The sequence below is a fragment of the Notolepis coatsorum genome, assembly GCF_963971535.1.
Source record: "Notolepis coatsorum genome assembly, chromosome: 12".
In the NCBI taxonomy this organism is placed as follows: Eukaryota; Metazoa; Chordata; class Actinopteri; order Aulopiformes; family Paralepididae; genus Notolepis; species Notolepis coatsorum.
This window is the reverse complement of record NC_140176.1, coordinates 101,574,595-101,595,934: the sequence shown is the minus strand read 5'-3', so window position 1 is coordinate 101,595,934 and position 21,340 is coordinate 101,574,595. Positions and strand designations below refer to the sequence as shown.

Below are 21,340 nucleotides of genomic sequence, written 5' to 3'. Positions count from 1 at the left end.
TTCATACTCCAGTGGTCCAGGGTTTTCCTGCATAGATCAATTCCTGGGCAGCCTCCATACAAATAAAATAAAATAAAGTGTAATCCTTACTATCAGAAAAGCCCAGTCCTCAGTGCCTGAGAGCAGCGGTCTAATGTACATTCATGAAAGACAATGTAGTTGCTTTGATGAAAAATATACAAAAGCAAATTATAAGAAATAAATAAAACTTCAAATGAGGCAAGTTTATATATCATGTTAAAACTTGCATTTTGTGGAGATTTACACAATACTTTCTTTCTCTCTCTTTCTAACACACATGGCCAAACACACCATTTGTCCCTCTCCTTCTCTCTTGCCATCACACACAATTGCGTACACATAGCCTTCACTAGGTACACACTACCCCCCTCGCTCTCTCTCTACACACATGCACACACAAAGCTGTCTCATAAGTACATCATTATACAGATATCTCTGTACACTCGCATATCTACAATTCATATTATGTATGTGAATGCTCCACTTGTTTTTTCTACTCTCCTGTATAAATACTTTGTTAGCTCACCGTTCTTCAGAGATCTAGGGCCTGTAACCCAGGTATCTCCACGTTGCTGTAACCAGGTATCCATGTTGCTGCATTCTGTCAGTAAACTCTATTCCTTAATCAAAGACTCTGTTGTCCGCCTCAGTGACTAATATCTGGTCAAATTAGCCTATTCCACAACAATATCAAATACTTCCATATGTTTACCTAAAGGATAATTCCAGTTTTTCCCCTCATTTGACATTATAGCAAAGAGATTGAAAAGCTAGACGGGCCAGTTCCTATCTACCCAGTGCTGCCAATGTGTTCCACATAACAAGGACGGCAGCTTCAGAGAGTAGGGTATATCTGCAGAGCCGCAAGCCCAACGTCTGGGCGGGGCATCTGGGCTTGTACTCTGTGTGACTGTGCGTGGGCGGGGCAACTGGGCTTGTACTCTGTGTTGTTTCCTGTAAAACCCGGAAGTAGTCAGTTTGTGCTGTTTATTTTTAACCCTAACTGTGGGAGCTATTGACTATTACTTACTTACTTACTTACTATTTTCACATTTGTTTAATATATTTATTTGAATTAATTTGTTTACAGCCATATTATTTAAGTTGTTACGAGTTGCAGCTAAATGCTTTTACTTTGAAGGGGTTTTGGGCAATTGGGAAGCACAGCTGGGTGTAATTAGAGGACAACAGCACAGTGGGCACCAGGGAAGGTATCTGTTTTTTTACCAGCGTCAGGAGATCATATAGTTTCATATAGTCATATAGTTTCAAACATCTTTTTTCTGTATTCTTTGATTAATTTACAATAAATGCCACGAAACTGTCAAATGCCGCCTGGACAATGGACTTCCTGATCTGCGTAAGATTCGCTGCCCTGGTGCTTCAGTGGCTTTTCGTTTTTATTAGTCGTTGTTGACAAATAGCCACTACATAAAGTAAAACACTGTCCTCATTGAAGCGGACACTTTTATTGTTGTTTTGGATTTTAGCCGTTGGACGTTTGGACATGGAAACACCACGCTCAAACGGAGGATCATTCAGATCACATGGATGCCGGCGCTCCAGCGTTTGGTCTGGAAATCGAAGACGATGATCAGTGACTTTTGTGAAGCTTGAATTGCCTTCAGGATCAACCTGTTAAAGACACGATCGGAGAACGGAGGACCACACGGTCTAATGGACGTCGCACTCGAACAAAACAGCCTCATTGGTATGTGAAGAATAATCAGTCAGCTTTATTGGAAAAAGGCAAACTTATTAGAGTGACTGAATTATTGTCTCGCTAAATGATGTTGATGAATATTGGGAGTTGTTGGACTTCATTGTAAAGACATTCATTCATAAATCTCCGATGTGAAGTTGGCTGTGTGAACCAATCAGACAATATGGAGCAGCTGGTTGGGACAAATGAGACAACGCCTGTGGTTGGTTCAAACGTTGCAAGTGTGGAGAATGTTGCTCCGCCCGAGCCCTCTGTAAAACGGGGCATCAAGTTTACCGCAAAAGGGTTGGCGTTTTACATGCAAACATGCCAAGAAAAGAGGTCTGCAAAAATCAAACGGGCCAAGAAATACATTGAACCAATACGTGCCTTGCTGAAATCTGCTGACAATGTGAACTATGTGCAAGCTCAGTTGTGTAACTTCATCAAGTTTTATGAGGACGCTAAGGACATGCATGAGGCTTTCATAAATATGGATTTGACTGAGGAAGAGGTTAAAAGGCTAAATACATATTTCAATGCAAAAATGATGACATTTTGTCATTTCACAGAGGATGTAAAGGGTTGGTTGTCTGCTGCTGGGCACCCTCATGTGGAATCAAATGCAAATATTGACAATGAAACTAATGGTGTTGTTGAAACAAATGATGATGATATCAATCCGGAGGACAGTGCCTCTAACATTTCATGTACAAATGAAAAGCAACAAAAAACACTCCAGTGTATCAAAGACATCATCCACCGCGTCTACCAGGCTAAAGGCAGAGGCTGACAAAGCATCACTAGTGGAGCGGATGAAAGCTTTAAAAAGGAAACATGAGTTGGAAGAAAAGCAGGAGGAACTAAGAAAGGAAAATGAACAGTTTGCTCTGGAAACTGACCTAGCTGCAGCCAATGCAAAAATCAATGTGCTGGAAACCAATTAAAATGTAACTAAAAGATCGGATGGAATGAACTCGTATCTGGACAGGAATATAGCTCAAAGAAGGACAAACCAACTCAATCCTCAAGCTGGTCAATTTGTCCCACAGGGAAATAACATGCTAAATGAATTTCATCCTGAGGCGAAGGTGGTCACTGTAAGGCCCAAAGAACCATCACGGACCATCGGGTTTAAAGACGCATCACAGACACAGTCAGGCCTAAACAAATGGCAGTATTACAGACGGACCTCAGACCACTATACACTCGAGCACCAACACAAGTGGTCCATGATGCTCAACAGACAGGACGAGCATCCTCCCTGAATATGGCACGCAATAATGACACCCAAAATGACAGTGAATATCATGCAACGCCAAACTGACATCACTACAGTACAATGTTGGTACAGCAAAATGTTGCATCTTCCCTACCAGTGAGAAATATACCCATATTTGATGGTGATCCTCTTCAGTATCATTCCTTCGTCAGATCCTTTGAAAATTGTATTGAGGTTAAAACTGACAATGCAAGTGATTGTTTACACTTCTTAGAGCAGTACACCAGGGGACAACCAAGAGACCTGGTGAAAAGCTGTCGGCATCTACCCTCTGTTCAGGGATATAAAAGCGCTAAATCCCTGCTTGCTGAACATTTAGGAAATTAATACAAAATTGCTTCTGCTTATATGGACAAAATTGATAGCTGGTTAACACTTGAGTGCCACGGACGTTTTTTGTCGTTAGTGCATGCCGCCAGTTGAATGCCAGCAACGCTATATAGCGTTTGTTTGTCGTATTTTTTTTATTAGCGATTTGGGGGGGTCCAGTTTCCTCATTTTACTTTTCCATCAAGCCATCTGAAGAGACCGAAGTGATTGGCGAGCCGCAAAACAATGTGGAATACATATTTACAGTACCCAGCGCTGAATCAATAAACGCGATCGATATTTGGAATGGCGATCAGGAATTGGAATAATCTTTTTGGAGAGCATCTGATCTGAGGTAAGCAATTTATTTTACCAGTCTTGGGGTAATCGGATCTGTTTTCACCTATATATCAGCGTTTGCCCCATGTGTGTGTGTGTGTGTGCTGATCAGGAAATAATATATTTTTCAGCTCGCTTCTCTAGCGTGCATAAGTACACATATACTATCGATAATCTAGAGTTTATTTGAAAACTATTCATAAATAGGCCAAAAAATTTCAACGTTTTGTGTATTCCAGAATATTCCAGTAAATGCCGTTTCACGGAATCTATATATTTTCCTGAAACTTTCAAGAAAACGAGGGCTTTTCAAAATGCTATAAAACGGAAATGAACCAATTAAAAGATAATCTGTTTCGACAATGTTGACTGCAAACAAGTCATTGATAAGCGACGGGCAGATTAGACACATAGCCATAATTTAAGATATATATGCGTTTAGAACGCTATTATTGAAGTGGGTGGTGGCATTCAACGATAAATAGTGCACGCCACGCTGGCAACCAAAGTGTTAAAGATGAAGATGTAAAATCACTACAATCATTTTCTCTGTTCTTGCGAGAATGTTCTAATTTAACAGAGAATCACGCAAATGAATGAGTTGGACATGCCATCAAACCTCAGGAACATTGTGATGAAGCTTCCTTATAAGCTGAGGGAGAAATGGAGGAACGTTGCATGTGATTTGGAGGAGCAACGTGGTTGCAGAGCACTATTTATTGACCTTGTGAACTTCGTTGAAAAACAAGTTAGAATTGCCTCTGATCCACTGTTTGGAAATATTCAGGATTCAAAATGTACCAGCCGCAACAAACTCAACCAAGGCAGAGGAAACAGGGCACCTTTGCCACCAGTGTCACTGCAATGAAAGAACGAAACAACAAAAGGTACATGGATAATAAGATCAAGTTCTTCTCTGCCCAAAGTCACATCAAATGCTGTTTATTCTGCCAACAAACAAGCCACTCACTTGAAAAATGCTCACAGTTTAAGTCAGGGGTCTCAAACTCGCGGCCCAATTGCGGCCCGCGGGATGATATTTTGCGGCCCCCTACTGGACATCAATGTTTAGTGTTAATGCGGCCCGCGCGCAACTGTTTGCCGAGTCGTTGCGCGAGAGTTGGACGTTTTATTTATTTGATCACTTGTAGGCTACCATAGCGCAGGCTCATGTCAGCAACGTTATGTTAGTGACTTGGTTGAAACGTGATTCCGGAGTGATATCAAGTAAAGTGGAAGCAAATGCATCCTCGCTATCTCTCTCCTCTGCGAGCAGTGCTCTCATGCTCTGCATGTCCGGCAGCACTGCCACTGTCTGTCTGTGTGTACGGGTCTGGTCCAATCACATACGCGTCCCGTCAGCGTTTTTCCCCCTCACCCACAGTCTGCGAATCAGAGGCAGAGTAGGGGAGTAGGGCGGGTCTTCACGGACTGCATGTCGTCTCTCTCTTTCAGTTCAAGTCGGAGCAGAGTTGAAAGCGCATCTACAGTAAACTCGCTCCCAGTTTTATCTCTGTGAGATGGGTGGGACAATACATCGATCCAGATCGATATATCGATCTATTATCAATAATCAAATAAGATCGATGCCACGTAAAAAGATCGATTCATATTGCGATACTCTTATTTTGAAAATCCGGCGACGGCGACGTCATCGCCCCGCGCCCAGTGTTGTGAAACTCAAACTCCGTTAACATCAACAGCAGTAGCGTCTAGAGCGTCACTAGTGTGCCTATTCTGTGACCCAAAACATGTCCCTGCTGTTTTATTCCACAACGGGTCCAATGCATCTAACCTGCTTTGCAATCCTCGTCACTCCATTATGCCCACGTCGCGTTAAAGATCGAAGATAACGTTACTTTAGCGTGAGCTAACAAGCTAACCCAGCGCCATAGGCAGAGAGAAGTGGGGACTGGGAGGGTGCATTCTCGGGGATAGCCCCACTAACAGGATCTGGCCGGTACTGCACCTTGGGACTCCCAATATGCTTTTCCAGCCAAAATACAGCTCTGTGACAGTGAATAGGATATTAATATCGAGAGAAAAAAAAGAAAAATGAACCAAAAACAGTGAACAGGAGGTCTATTTGTATTAAAAACAATAGATTGTTTTTCATTTAAATGTCTGGAAGAGCTCAAAAATAAAAATTTCATGATATTTCCATTGCCTTTTTTTTTGTTGATTTAAATGTTATTGATTGTATTAAATGGGCACATAATATCGTCTCATATCGATCGCAGGCACCTGAATCGAATCGTATCATATCGTATCGTGGCAGACTGTGATATCGGATAATATCGTATCGTTGTCCAAAGAATCGATATCGTATCGTATCGTGATTAAACTGGTGATTCCCACCCCTATGTGAGATAAATGTAGCTATTAGCCTATTTTCGCCAGCAGGCAGCCAGCAGAAAAATATGGCATTTTCAAAGATGATCAGTAAAAGAAAAGTCGACTGCAATTCAAAGGTGAATGGACGGGAAAATATGCGTTCAGCCTGAGTCCCAGCCAGGGGCGTAGCTGGAGATTCTGGGCCCCATGAAAGAATCAATTTGTGGGCCCCCAATCTATAAAAAAAAATGTGGGGCCCCCAATCTATAAAAAAATGTGGGGCATTTATTTATTGATGAAAACGCATAATATGGTTTTTACCTATTTTTTTTATAATACAGGCAATTACACTTTTGAGTCATCTACATTAACTTACTTTAGGATAATAATAAAACCATATTAATAAAAAGATAGTGTTCTCACAGCTTTGTGATAGAATAAAAAAAATGCACAGTGCATTTCCATAGCTGTGGATGAGTCCACTGACACCACTGAGAAGCCTGAAGAACCATTCATGTTCTGAAATGTTATTGCTAAAAATTGAGAAGATTGGATCAGTTGTACTTTTTTTTTGAATACTTGAAACCCTTTTTTTGTGGAATATTTGATGCGGCCCAGCCTCACCCAGACTCTACCTCCAGCGGCCCCCAGGTAAATTGAGTTTGAGACCCCTGGTTTAAGTTAAAGATACAAAAGGACAAAATACATTTCATAAAGGAGCAGGGAATTTGTTTTGGTTGCTTGAAAGTGGGACACATAAGCAAAGACTGCAGGAGTCAATTGGATTGCAGTGTGTGTCAGCAAAAGCATCCATCAGTCCTTCATATTGAGCAGAAGGGTATAAGTACACCTTTTAATGAAGCACAAGAACCTGTGAGCCATCCAAGTGTAACATCTGGTCAGTCTCACATGTGGCCATATAGGGGCCGGGGATGAGGACAATGCTGTGTTTTCAATTGTTGCAGTTCAAGTGAAAAGCCAAATGACTGAAGAGTTGTGCAGACATATGCATTTTTGGATCCAGGGAGTTCTGGTACTTTTTGCACTCATAACCTGGCAAAGAGACTGGGGCTAAGTGGCAAGCCAGCCAATATTCTATTACGAACAATCGGGCAAGAGAAAATTGTGAGCGCCAATGTATTGTCTCACTTGGAAGTGTCTGGCATGGATAAGGAGGATTTTATTGAATTGCCCAATGTCTTAACCCCAAGAGCTATTAGTATGCCAGTGTCACGTGTGAACATTCCACAACAGGATGATGTGGAAAAATGGCCTTACTTGAGTAACATAAAGCTGCACGACTTTAATGCAGATGTGGATTTGCTCATCGGAACTGATGCAGCAAAAGTAATGGAACCATGGGAGCTGATCAACAGCCAAGGTGAAGGACCATTATGCAGTCAGAACAAGGGTCGGCTGGGTCATCAATGGACCACTTAGGAGTGGAAGTAACAGCAGAGTTAAGACTGGCTGCTCTGTTGTCACAACAAATCGAATATGTGTGGACCATCTGGAAGAATTGCTCATGAAGCAATACAACCATGATTTTAATGAAAAAACATCAGAGGGGCAATTGGAAATGTCAAGGGAGGACATTAAATTCATGAAGATAATGAGAAGAACAACAGAGTTGAAAGATGGACATTATTACATTGACTTACCTTTCAGAGAAGAGGAACCGGTCTTGCCAAATTACCGCTGTGTTGCAGAGCAGCGACTTCAAGGCCTGAAGAGGACATTTGAAAAGAACATCAAGTTTAAAGAGGAGTTCACCTCATCCATCAATGACATGCTGGTTCAAGGTTACGCTGAAGTTGTACCCATTGAACAGCTGGAACAAGATGAGGGAAAAGTGTGGTACATTCCCCACCATGGAGTACATCACCCCACCAAAGGAAAGCTGAGGGTTGTATATGACTGTGGAGCCTCATTTAAAAAGGAACATCTCTGAACTGTCAGCTCTTGCAGGGCCCCGATCTCACCAACACTCTTATGGGGGTCCTCATTCACTTCAGGAAAGAGCCTGTCGCAATCATGGCTGACATCCAGGCCATGTTTCATCAGGTGCGGGCGGGTGCCTGATAAACATGTGAACTTTCTTCGCTTTCTTTGGTGGCCTCAGGGCAACACTGACCAGGAACCAGGGGTATATCGAATGAGGGTACACTTGTTTGGAACCATTTCGTCCCCCAGTTGTTCCAATTACGCCTTGAGGCGAACTGCAGAGGACAATGCAACTCACTTCCCTCCTGAAGTGATCAAAACAGTCAATCACAACTTTTATGTAGACGACTGCCTGAAGTCTACATCCTCAGAGGGAGATGCAATTAAGCTTGTAAAGGATTTTACTCTGCTCTGTAGTCGGGGAGGATTCAGCCTCCAAACATGGGTGACAACCAGCCGTTATGTTTTGACATCAATCCCAGGTGACATCAGAGCAGCAGAGATGAAAGAGCTGGATTTGGACACAGATCACCTGCCTATGGAAAGAGCACTTGGACTGCAATGGTGCGTTGAGTCCGACCAGTTCAGCTTTAGGACTTAATTACAACCACGCCCACAAACCAGGAGAGGTATCTTGTCGGTGGTCAGCTCTCTGTATGACCCTATAGGATTTTTGGCTCCTTTTACAATGCCAGCCAAGTTACTGTTGCAGGAGCTTTGCCGGCAAAATCTGAAGTGGGATGAACACATTTCCCCCTCCTTCTCCAAACAGTGGTCTGATTGGCTGAGCGACCTCCAAAGGATGAGTGTATTCAAGGTGGAACGCTGTATCAAAACCCTGAACTTTGAAACATATGCGACAGCACAAATTCCTAATTTTGCTGATGCCAGTGAAGCTGGTTATGGTACAGTGTCGTACCTGAGACTGAAAGATAAAGATAAAGGCGATAAGGTGCATGTTTCATTTCTTGCTGGAAAGGCCAGAGTTGCACCTCTGAAGCACATCACCATTCCTCGTTTGGAACTCACAGCAGCAGTCCTTGCTGTCCGAATGGATGGCATGCTTCAAATGGAACTACAGTGGCAAGTGGAGAAGTCAGTGTTTTGGACCGATAGCACGACGGTCATCAAATGCATCTCCAATGAAACCAGATGTTTTCATACGTTTGTTGCTAACAGAGTCACTGTAATCAGAGAAGCTACAGATGTTGACCAGTGGAAGTATGTGGGCTCCAAGGTCAATCCTGCTGATGAAGCATCACGTGGATTGAGAGCTGAAGAATTTCTCACACATGGAAAAAGGATTAAAGGCCCAGATTTCCTGTATTTGCCTGAAAATGAGTGGCCGAAACTGGAAATGGATTAAGTGATTCCCATTGATGACCCGGAGGTCAAAAGAGAAGCAGCAGTGAATGCCATTGTTAAGGATTCAGAAAATCCAACAGGCCATCTCATCAACTACTTCTCATCTTGGAAGAAGCTTAAAACGTCTGTTGCCTGGTTCCTTGAACTTAAGACTTCTGTTGCTTCAGAGTCAAAAAAGAAAGGAACTTAAAACTACCGAAGATGACAAAGATGCTGGAGTGAAAAGTACAGTTGAACAGAAACGTAAGAGCTGCAAAGCCACACTCTGTGGAAAACATTCGACTCCAGAAGATTGTGATGAAGCAGAAAAGGCAATAATTTGTTTTGTTCAGAAACACAGGTTCAAGAGTGAAATTGCCTCCCTCAAACATGGCTTGGATATCGTCTCCAAGGACAGCCCACTGTACAAGCTAGAGCCCATACTGGAGGACGACATCCTCAGAGTTGGTGGTCGTTTGAACAGGTCTGCATTACCATCAGAAACCAAGCACCCTGTTATTCTTTCCAAAGACCTGCATGTCTCCCAGCTCATTTTACGTCATATCCATCAACAACTAGCACACGCTGGGAGGAACCACATGTTGTACAGACTTCGACAGAGGTATTGGATAATCAATGCCAATTCAGCTGCAAGGAAGACTATTACAGAGTGCATGGTGTGTAGACAGCACAGAGGAAAACTTGGGGAACAGAAAATGGCAGACCTGCCTGAAGAGCGAGTTGTGCCAGACAAGGCTCCTTTTACTAAAGTGGGAGTTGATTATTTTGGGCCCATAGAAGTGAAAAGAGGAAGAAGCCTTCTAAAAAGGTATAGAGTGATTTTCACTTGTCTGACCAGCCGTGCAATACACCTGGAGGTGGCACATTCACTTGACACAGACTCTTGCATTAATGCCTTGCGGAGATTCATATGCAGAAGAGGCCCTGTGTCAAATTTAAGATCTGATAACGGCACACATTTTGTTGGAGCAAACAAAGAATTGAAGCAAAGTCTTGCTGCTTTGAATAATGCAAAGATCCAGGATGCCTTAATCAGGGCTCTACAGTGCGACCATATTGCTTGCATATGCCCCTAAAAATATACTTGTGCGAACCTGCAAAATCAAGTACTCGCACGGCGTGCGAGTGGGGCCGGCGAGTGCAGAGTACAGCCACCGGTTCCTGACAGGCAGCGAGCGAGCGAACTGGAGATTAAATTGCGCGCGACACTGTCCTGATATGACGCGGCGCGTGTCCGAGTGTGTGTGTGTGTGTTTACCTGGAAGCACACAGAGGGAAAGCAGCGTGCAATTCTTGACCAACAAAAAGCGTTTAGGGGCGGGACTCGGCCGCGTAATCGCTCAACTAGAGACACAGCGAGCGAATATTTGAGGGGGGGACGACATCGCCGCTCAGTTCGCTGTCGCTCGCGGCAGGTCAGGATAGTCACACCCCTTCCTGACAGGGAGCGACACGAGCGAGCGTGATTGCGAAAATGATTAAAATGTATTCGTTTCAATCAGACTATCCTGACCTGCCGCGAGCGACAGTGAACTGAGCAGCGATGTCATCCACCCCTCAGATATTCGCTCGCTGTGTCTCTAGTTGAGCGATTACGAGGCCGAGTCCCGCCCCTAAACGCTTTTTATTGGTCAAGAATCGCAGGCTGCTTTGCCCCCCCCCCCCCCACGTGTGCTTCCAGGTAACACACTCGGACACGCGCCGCCTCATATCAGGACAGTGTCGCGCGCGATTTCGTCTCTAGTTCGCTCGCTCGCTCCCTGTCAGGAACCGGTGTCATTCGTCCTTTTTTTTCTCCGCTGCGAGAATAGTTAAAAAACTACAAGTCCCACAGTTCACAGCCGCATAAACGTTCCAATCACAGTAGAGTTTCCTGTGGTCACGCGACTGGAAACAGAAAGTAACGATCAGCGTCACTGTCTGAGTCAGACAATACAGCCATGTCGAAGCCCATTCATTTTTATTTTGCGCGAAAGATACCGGAGAATGATAAGTCAGGCGAGGCAGCTCATGTTACAGAGGTGATGGTTAACGTTAACCAAGATACTGACGCTAGCCAGCATGCTAGCGAAGTTGGCCAAGCTAGCGAGGCTACACCCACTGTAGCACCCAATGTCGAAGCTACACCCACTGGAGCCGGAGGGAAGACATACAAATTTAACGTGAATTGGCTAAACATTTCCCCATGGCTAGAGTTAGAAAACAATGTCATGTTTTGTAAATATTGCAAAGTAGGATCGATGCATTGCGATGCATTGTTACACCCCTACAACTGGCCCACTGTGTATGTGTGTACAACTAACTTGGCTAGCGTTATCAACCGCAGAGGTGGGCACCGGACGGCCAGAGTGCAAGCGGTGTGGCAATAGGGTCTAGCTGCAGCGCCGGACGGCCAGAGTGCAACGGTGTGACGTCGTAATTGGCAGAATCGACTGTCAATCAATGCAGGGCTCCAGACTAACTTTTTTCACCACCGTCCCAGAACCGTCCCGAAATACAGTTTTAACCGTCCCAAAGTGAATGTAAACCGTCCCAATTTTTTTTTATATATATAATATATCAACGTCAATTTGATCATATGGGGACATATTTTGTGCTGATAATGGCACAGAGGGTGAGACCAACTGTGTACCGTACCTTTTGATTATTGTAAGCACAAAGATAATAAGCAGCTATAACTAGAACGTGTCGATAATATACAGTTCCAATAATAATAATAATAATAATAATAGATCAAATTTATATAGCGCCTTTTATAGAACCCAAGGTCGCTTCACAATCAGGACAAAAAATAGGGCTAGGGAAATAGGGGGGAAAAAGGGGATGAGGGAAGGTTAGGGATAATGGATAATGGACCTAATCTAATCTAAACTAACTGATGGGGAAAAGCCTTGGTCAAAAGGTGTGTTTTTAGAGCAGTTTTGAAGGTGTCCAGGGTTGGGGCGTTGCGGATAACATTACACTTCTGTTATTTAAATGTGTCCTTACGTTAGAGTCAGGGGTTGTATTGTTGGATGCAGTTCCCTGTTGGTCAGTGTGTGTCTGTTCTCCATCTTCTTCTGCTGTGTTTATCCTCTTCAAATAGCGCAGCATATTTGCGGTGCTCTCTTCACTGAGAGGATGCCAGTATAGCGTTTATTTTTATTTTTATAACATTCTGATATTTTCACGGTTCTTGTATAGTGGTCTCCTGCGACTGTCAACTATAATAAATATGGGCTGTTATAAATTGTGTGAATAGTTGTTGTGAGTGCTCGCACTATGTTTCAATATAATCCGTTTTACCATTCATTCATTATAAACACAGACGTAAGGTGTCCACCGCGCGTCCACCGTGTCCACCGTGCTTTTTTTAAAGCTCCGGCCAAAATGCATGGTGACGTGTTGACCAATTTCGGAGGGGGATCCCAATGATATATCAATAAAAATGTACCGTCAGTTCATGTCCAAGGGATTATGTTCACGCACACAGCAAGTATCACCAGTTCCTGGCATTTTTTAACCTCTTTCTTTTTCGATGTCGAGATAAATTTGGGGCTGCTGCAGCGCGACCTGTGGTTTGCTGATCAGAATGGTGGGCGGGAGCTTGATGCTGGATTAGCGTATCGCTGCGTTGGGACGGCGGAGATAGTTGGATTCGGCAAATCACGCAACGTTTAGACTTCAGTGAACCCCACATGATAATGTTGCCATCTCTCTGTCAACTAAGACACGCACCGTTTGACAGCAATAATGTGCGCGCACTGACATTCGGCTAATTGACATTTCCTGTGAAAAAAAGAAAAAATCCTCTTCGTCCCGTTTGTGTCCCGGCAATGATTTCTGTTCGTCCCAAATCAATATTTGATCGTCCCCGGGACGACGGGACATCGTTAGTCTCGAGCCCTGCAATGGTCTACCTGACACGCAAACTCATAAACAATGTTTCTGTACTGGATGTGTACAGTATTTCAATAGGCAACCCTGAGATTATGAACCAAAGATGGCGCCGCTACGTCCGGCTGCCTGTCTGTGCGCTCCGTCGAGACTGTGCATACTTTTGTTAATATTTATAGTTTTAAGAGTTTTGTCTGTACCAACAGTAGGTGCATTTAATGTGTATGACCGTCAGTCACTAATAGACATTGGATTACGGGAAACTTACCGACTGGATTACTCTCTGGATCAGCTCTCTGAACCGCAACAATGGCCCGTTGAGATCTTGAGGACATCAGGACCGGATCTCGCCCCCAGGGACAAAGGACCCAGACGGCGAGGAAAGAGAGCTGGAGTCCGTAACAGGCTGAGAACCAGGCGGCACAGGACACCACTACCCAGTATATTGCTAGCCAATGTACAATCAATAGACAATAAACTAGACGACATCCAAGCAAGGATTCAATTCCAGAGAGACGTTAGGGACTGTAACGTTCTCTGCTTCATCGAGACGTGGCTGGTGCCAGAAGTCCCAGACCACGCCATCCTACCGGCCGATCATTTCTTCATTCACCGCAAGGATAGAACAGCAGAATCCGGTAAACAACGTGGAGGAGGTATTGCCTTCATGTTGAACAAAAATTGGAGTGACCCAAGTAACGTGAAGGAACTATCCAACCACTGCTCCCCAGAACTGGAATATATAACCATCAAGTGTCGTCCTTTCTTCCTCCCGAGGGAGTTAACGGCGATCGTCCTGGTCGGAGTGTATATTCCACCGCAAGCTGAAGCCAGCAACAAGGTTGCGCTCTCCAGACTACACAACGAGGTAAATAGAATCCAAGAGGCGAATGTTAACGCCGCCATTTTAGTTCTGGGAGATTTCAATAGCGCCAATCTGAGAAAGGTATTGCCCGACTTCTATCAGCATGTGACTTGCAACACCAGAGGCGGTAACATCCTAGATCACTGTTACACGCAATTTAAAGGTGGCTACAAGGCTCATTCTGATAGTGGCTTCGGTAAGTCAGATCACGCATCAATTTTTCTTACACCGAAGTACAGACAGAGAATTAAAAGTACTCCCGTAGTCTCGCGAGAGGTGCAGAAATGGGATGTGACGTCAGAGGATACGATCCGGTCAGTGTTTCACAACACAGACTGGAATGTGTTCCGCGACACAGATAACATTAATGCCTACACGGAGACAGTGCTGGACTATGTTTGTACTAGGGTGAAAGAAACAATCCCCACTACCAAAATGAAAGTTTACCCAAATCAAAAACCCTGGGTAGACAAATCCGTCCGTGAAGCTCTGAGAGAGCGCACCAAAGCATACAACGACGGCCTAGAGGCAGGCAACATGAATGACCACAAGGTGGCGCGATACAACGTAAGGAGGACTGTGTCAGAGGCCAAACGACGCTACAGGGATAAAATTGAACTCCAGTTTGAACAAGCTGACTCTAGAGCTATGTGGCAGGGGCTCAAAACGATGACAGACTACAAAGGCGCCTCCCTCAAACTGAACAGTGACATCTCCTTAGCAAATGACCTCAATACCTTCTATGCGAGGTTTGATGCTGGTAATAACAACACCAGCTCACAAGCCTCGGCAATGGGGGGGGGGGGGGTCGGCTGCTGATGGAGGCGCAGTGTTCAGGGTAACAGAGCATGAGGTGAGGCGGACCTTTAAAAAAGTGAATATCAGGAAGGCAGCAGGTCCAGACGGCATCCCCGGCCGCGTCCTAAAAGTCTGTGCCGACCAACTGGCCCCAGTATTCACTGACATATTTAACCTGTCCTTAGAACAGGCTGTCATCCCCACCTGCCTGAAGAAGTCCACTATTATCCCTGTACCCAAAAAATCCAAGCCTGCTTGCCTCAACGACTACCGCCCTGTAGCTCTCACCTCCATAGCCATGAAGTGCTTCGAGAAGCTAGTAAAGGGCTACATCTGCTCCTCCCTCCCCATCAACATGGACCCCCTGCAATTTGCATACCGCCCCAACAGGTCCACGGAGGACGCCATATCCCATGTGCTGCACACAGCAGCATCACACCTGGACAAGAGGCAGGGGAACTATGTGAGAATGCTATTCATCGACTACAGCTCGGCATTCAATACCATAGTCCCCTCCATACTCATAGCCAAGCTCAGGGATCTGGGCTTGGGCTATGACCTCTGCCAGTGGGTCTTGGACTTCCTGACTGGCAGACCCCAGGTGGTGAGAGCAGGCAACTGCACCTCCTCATCCATCACCCTCAACATAGGGGCCCCCCAGGGCTGTGTTCTGAGTCCCCTCCTCTACTCCCTGTACACACACGACTGTGTGGCTCAGCGGAGTAGCAATACAATCGTCAAATTTGCTGACGACACAGTGGTGGTGGGCCTGATCTCTGCCAACGACGAGAGGGCCTACCTGGAAGAGGTCAAGGTCCTGGCGGGGTGGTGCCAGGAAAACAGCCTCTCCCTGAACGTCAGCAAAACAAAGGAGATGATTGTGGACTTCAGGAGGTCGGGGGTCAAGGACTACAGCCCCCTCAGCATCGACGGGGCACCGGTTGAGAGAGTCAACAGCTTTAAGTACCTCGGAGCCTACATATCCGAGGACTTGACATGGACCACACACATTAACAGTGTTGTGAAGAAGGCACGACAACGCCTCTACTTCCTCAGGCGCCTAAGGAAGTTCCAAGTCAGCCAGAAGATCCTTAAGAACTTCTACTCATGTACAATAGAGAGCATCTTGACCGGCAACATCACCTCCTGGTTTGGGAATAGCACTGCACAAGACCAAAGCAGACTACAAAGAGTGACACGTTCAGCCGAACGCACAATTGGAGGGGGGCTCCCCACCCTCCAGAACATTTACTACAAGCGTTGCAAGGGCAAGGCTAAGAGAATCATTAAAGACTCCAGTCACCCGAACAACTGCCTCTTTGAACTGCTGCCGTCAGGCAAGCGATACAGGAGTCTCAAGGCGAGCACAGAAAGACTCAGAAGAAGCTTCTATCCCCAGGCCATCAGGCTGCTAAACGAACAATGAATGAACACTACACAACAACAACCACCAAACGCACATAGCACACACATCCACACGCACACACTCACTTTAAACAAACACACTGTAGCACCCACTCCACACACTTATAGCACACACCCACTTTAAACAAACACACTGTAGCACCCACTCCCCACACTTTATATTTATGGATGAAGGATTGCACTACAACTCGTACACCTTACTGTAAATTGTACCTAAAATTGTACCTCATCCCATTTCTGCTTTGCACTAGATAGTACTGTACATTAGTACACTGCATAGTATTGTGTATTGTATATTATATGGTAACTCAGAACATTGTACATATGTCTATACCGAACACTGTGACCTCATTTTCTTCTTCTAAATTCATGCTATATTATGTTATTATGTTATTTGATACTATCTTGTCTAGCACAGTCTCTGGAGCGTAACAGTAAGAAGCATTTTGTATGAAAGTATTCTGTACTTCTGTATGACAACTATTAAAGAACTTGAACTTGAACTTGAAAGGATTATTTTTCTAAAAGAGCAACACTAGCTCCCCCCTCTACTGATGGCCCTGGTTGTAAAGCCAGTGTCTCCTTTTTGTTCAATGTCACTGCCTTTCTTATTAGGCCTAGTTGTTGGCTACAACTTTGCCATAGTAGGCATTAATCACTTAATTAATAGTTCAAATGTCTGTGTCCCATTCCCGTTTGCACACGCAGATGATACACACACACGCACACAGTGGGCCAGTGACTTTGGTGGTATGTGCTATTGCACAGATGTGTCCCGTTCCCGTTTGCACATGCACGCACAGTACAAATATACATATATTTTTTGAAAAAAAAAAAAAAAAAAAAAAAACTCTGTTACTTGACATATTTTCACTGTGCTCCTAAATATTTTTGGGTGCTCCTAAATTTCTTTGTGTGCTCCTAAATTTTCTCATTTAGGAGCACCTGTGCCCCTAGTGAAAAAGGTTAGCGTAGAGCCCTGGCCTTAATTCAGGATGGAATGAAGTGGAGCTTTAATACGCCAACAGCCTCACACCAAGGAGGCGTTTGGGAGCGTCTCATTCCATCAGTAAAGAGTCTACTGACCTCTGTTCTTGGACAGCAGGTGTTGGATGATGAAGGCCTGCAGACACTGTTTTGTGAAGTAGAGGCGATACTAAACGAGAGATCCCTTACAAAAGTGTCTGATGACCCTAATGACCTCGAGGCCCTCACCCCAAACCACATGCTCCTGCTGAAAGGAAAACCAGTCTTTCCCCCAGGACTCTTTGAAAAGGCTACCGGGTATAATATGATTTGTAGAGGCATATGATACAATCTATTTTGTTGTCGGTATTAGGTAGCCTATATGAATTACATATAATAGCAGCCAGCCCATAGCCTACATTATGCAACAGTAACTTGCGCATATATAATAGCACATGGCACAGCCCTGCGAACCCTGCAAAATAAACTAACTTGATCATTAATCTAGCTGTTGTATCTTTATGAAAACATTAAATAATATGTATAGGCTATAGGCCGTCGCTTTGCATTAATAGCCTATATTCTCAAATGGCATTTAATGGCTATCCGACTCCTTGCTATCCTCGTGGACGGACCAGTATACCATATCAGCCTACCCAGGATCATGCATGCAGGGGCGAAATTAACTTTGACTCACCGGCCAGTGGCGGGTAGATGGGAAGAATCTACCCGCCAAGCATATTTCTTACCAGCCAATTTTTTTTTTAATAAAATATATATATTATATAATCATACTTGTAGTTGTATTATCTGCGAGACATCGCCACCACACAACAAGTCAAAATGCTCGCTATCTGCAAACAGCTCCACTGTCTGTGTGTATACTCGAGTAGCCTCCAGCTCCAGCAAGGATTCTCCGGCGCTGCAGCTGGCCCTATACTCTACATTCAGCATGTAAGGATTCTCCGGCGCTGCAGCTGGACCCTATTGGTATAACGTTACTGTGCTTTGGTCAAATCACATTCAGCATGCCCTCAGCTAGAATACGCATTGAATCAATGTTATAAGACATTGATATCAGGAGCTATCTGTAGCTACTGCTAGCCCGCTATATAACGTTACTTAAGACAACGCCTGCTAACGTGAGCTAACGAGCGAGCCACTGGCTCGCACTCGCTGCCACTTCTTCCGCGGTGAGTTGTCTTTTTACCGGCCGGCTTACTCCTTTAATATGGTCCACATACTGTATCAGTGATTAATGTTATTTAACGTTATTACATTTCGCTAACGTTGGCTACTCGCCGTTAGCTAGGTGGGCGTAACGTTAGCTGAGCTCCCTACAGAGCAGAAGAAGAGCGTGTAGCGGATGTCACGTTGGTTAACAAGCCAACGAGATGACGCGCCGTGAGAGACGGGGTTGCCAAAAACTGCGACTGTCGTAAAACCAAAACACACTGCACATTTTTTATTTTTACATGACTATTTGGTACCCGCCACACGGCGGGCCGGGCAGACCTCTCACTGGCACTCGCCAAACGTAAAAACTGACCACCAATGGCGCTTGGCGGGCTCCAATTTCGCCCCCTGCATGCATGTAATACGTTCTTTGTTAGAACTCAACTCGTTATTATTTTGCGCATAGATTGCAGAAATACGGGAAAGTTTTGATTTATATTTAAAAGGCTTTGACATTGTAAAACTAAATAAGTGAAATTCTGTACGCAGAATACAAGTCATATATCACCACCACGATATATGCTACCTGTAAATATCCAGAGCATGTATGCTTTTCATTCATTTAAGACACATTTATTGCAAGGGTTTTGTAATACACATTAAGGCTGAGCCCGAACGTTCGAACGTTCGTTCGTTACGCTGACATTCGGACTTTAATTAATAGGTTCGAACGTTCGGTGAAAAAAAAATAAAGGATGCGCACGGGGTTGAGGTGATGTGAATGCGAGGCGCTCGGCTCAACCAGTATGGTCTGCCGGGCTGCAGCGGGATACTATTTCTCAACCAGAGCTCTATTTTGATTGACAGGCGATTCTGCCAATTACGTCACACCGCTTGCACCCGCCTCTGCTGTTACCACCAATCGGCAAGCGTTTACTTCAGGCAATGCCGCCATTGATCTGCTTGAGAGAAGCCTCAACAGACTTACCGTAGCTACCGGGGAGCCGTAGTTAGCTCCCAGCCGAGGAAGTAATCGGTAACAAGGTTTCCGTAGGTGAACCTGCAGAAGGATCATTAATGAATACCAGCCTTTTTCGGCCACGGAGCGCGAGCTTCATGGCGGGAGGTGGTTGCGTTGGAAACAACAGAAGGCGCACGGTGGACAGACCCGTCCACAGTCTACCTCGGAACGGTGGTAGGGCGGACGGGCGGCAGGCGTGTTGGGAGCCCGGCCGTTCCGAGGTAGACCGTGGACGGGTCTGTTGAGCCGAGGCGTGCGCCTCTCCTCCAGGCTCCCCTCCCCGTCGACCAAGAGTGAATACCTGTTATTGAACGTGTAACACTAACTATATAACGTTAATGCCACAAAACGAATGCCTTTGTTAGTTTGTTTATCTAGCCCCTTACGTGACTGCAAGGGCTATTGTTTATCATACTTTGATTCAGTAGCTTGTTTATTTTCTTCTGAGTGCTTTGTTTAATTACATGTTTACATGAACAGCCACCACTGTAAACAACATGTTTTTCACCAATAGACTATGCAATGCCGCCCTCCGTAGGATCTATAATAATACAATAAAAAAAAAAAAATGTATTAAAAAAAAACTTTATTAAAAAATTTAAAAAAACGAACGTTCGAACGTTTGTTCGATAAACCCTGGCGAACGATCAAACCCTAAAAACAGGGTTCGGGCTCAGCCTTAATACACATACACTCAACAAATAACCTCTGTTCTCGTTGCAATGCGTTTTTAATTCTCTCTTATACAGTAGGAAGGGGGAAGAACACTATATCGTGGGTGTTCTTATGACTTGTATTCTGCTTACAGCTTCGAAATTCCACTGGTTTCATTTAACGTTATGGCAAAGCCTTTTAAATATAATCAAAACGTTCCGTATATTCCGATAACGCTATATATAAACCATGCTGCATTCATTCGGAGAGAAAGAAAGACCTATTATTCCAAATGCTATTTATAGGGTTTTGACCATAATTACACTACTGTTGCTATTTTACAATGAACTATAATGAATTACGGGCCATATAGAATGCACAGAAGCTTATTTCCGCGTTGTAATATTCATATTCTACCACCGGGCGTCAGCTACGCATGCTCCGAGCTGTGCGTAGATATACGCACAAAGTCAAGCACAAGTTGAAATTGATAAGTCCCACACTTTGCTTAGAAATGATCGTACGCACGGGTTACGCACATATCTGTGCGTACGCAACGTTGATAAATGAGGGCCCAGTTTTCTACCCAGAAAACACTGCTTCTTCTTCGTTTGTGATTCAGTGGTGGTTGGAACACAGAACCGTACATTACTGCCACCTAGTGGAAAGAGTGATGGGGATCAGTAACCCATTACAGAATAAATCGGGAGCCATTAGGCCAGGGGCGTCGTTCTGGTATGGCAAGGTATGGTATTTTTTTTTTTTTTATAATTACAATTTTTTTTATGTTGATTTGGAATTCGAATGTCAACATTATGAACGAAGCTTCGAACTATTCGGTACAGCCCTAGCATGTTTTGATATTGTCAATTATCTCACTTTTACTAGGTGACTTTTACTGTGACTAACTCAAATATGCCACAAAGAAATTGGAAAATGGACATAGACGTTTTTTAATCAAAGGGCAGCAGAGACAAGTGATAGTGACACAGGTAAGGTGTTACAATGGCTTAGTGATTATAACAGTGCAGTTCAGCATTCAGTAACCCATACTTTTTGTGAACGTGTTTTTGATACTACATTCTGTTGAACACACCTCAAAACCGTACCTAAGGAAAATTGGCTCAATTGCAAGAAAAATAATAGAGTTATGATATTACATTCTGCATAATTTGTATGCTAAATATTGTGGTTCCCTGCTTTAGTCTGTTGACACATTTCTATACTAAAAATGCTTGTGTAGTCCTGTGTCATACCTAAATG

At 44.3% G+C, this 21,340-nt stretch overlaps 1 protein-coding gene across 1 annotated transcript in view; it reads right to left on the bottom strand.

Moving 5' to 3' along the window:
• LOC311237994 (uncharacterized protein) overlaps positions 1 to 21,340 on the bottom strand; it is a gene marked incomplete at its 3' end in the record, with an annotated part of 101,476 nt that overhangs the window by 58,947 nt on the left and 21,189 nt on the right. The window lies entirely within an intron of this gene.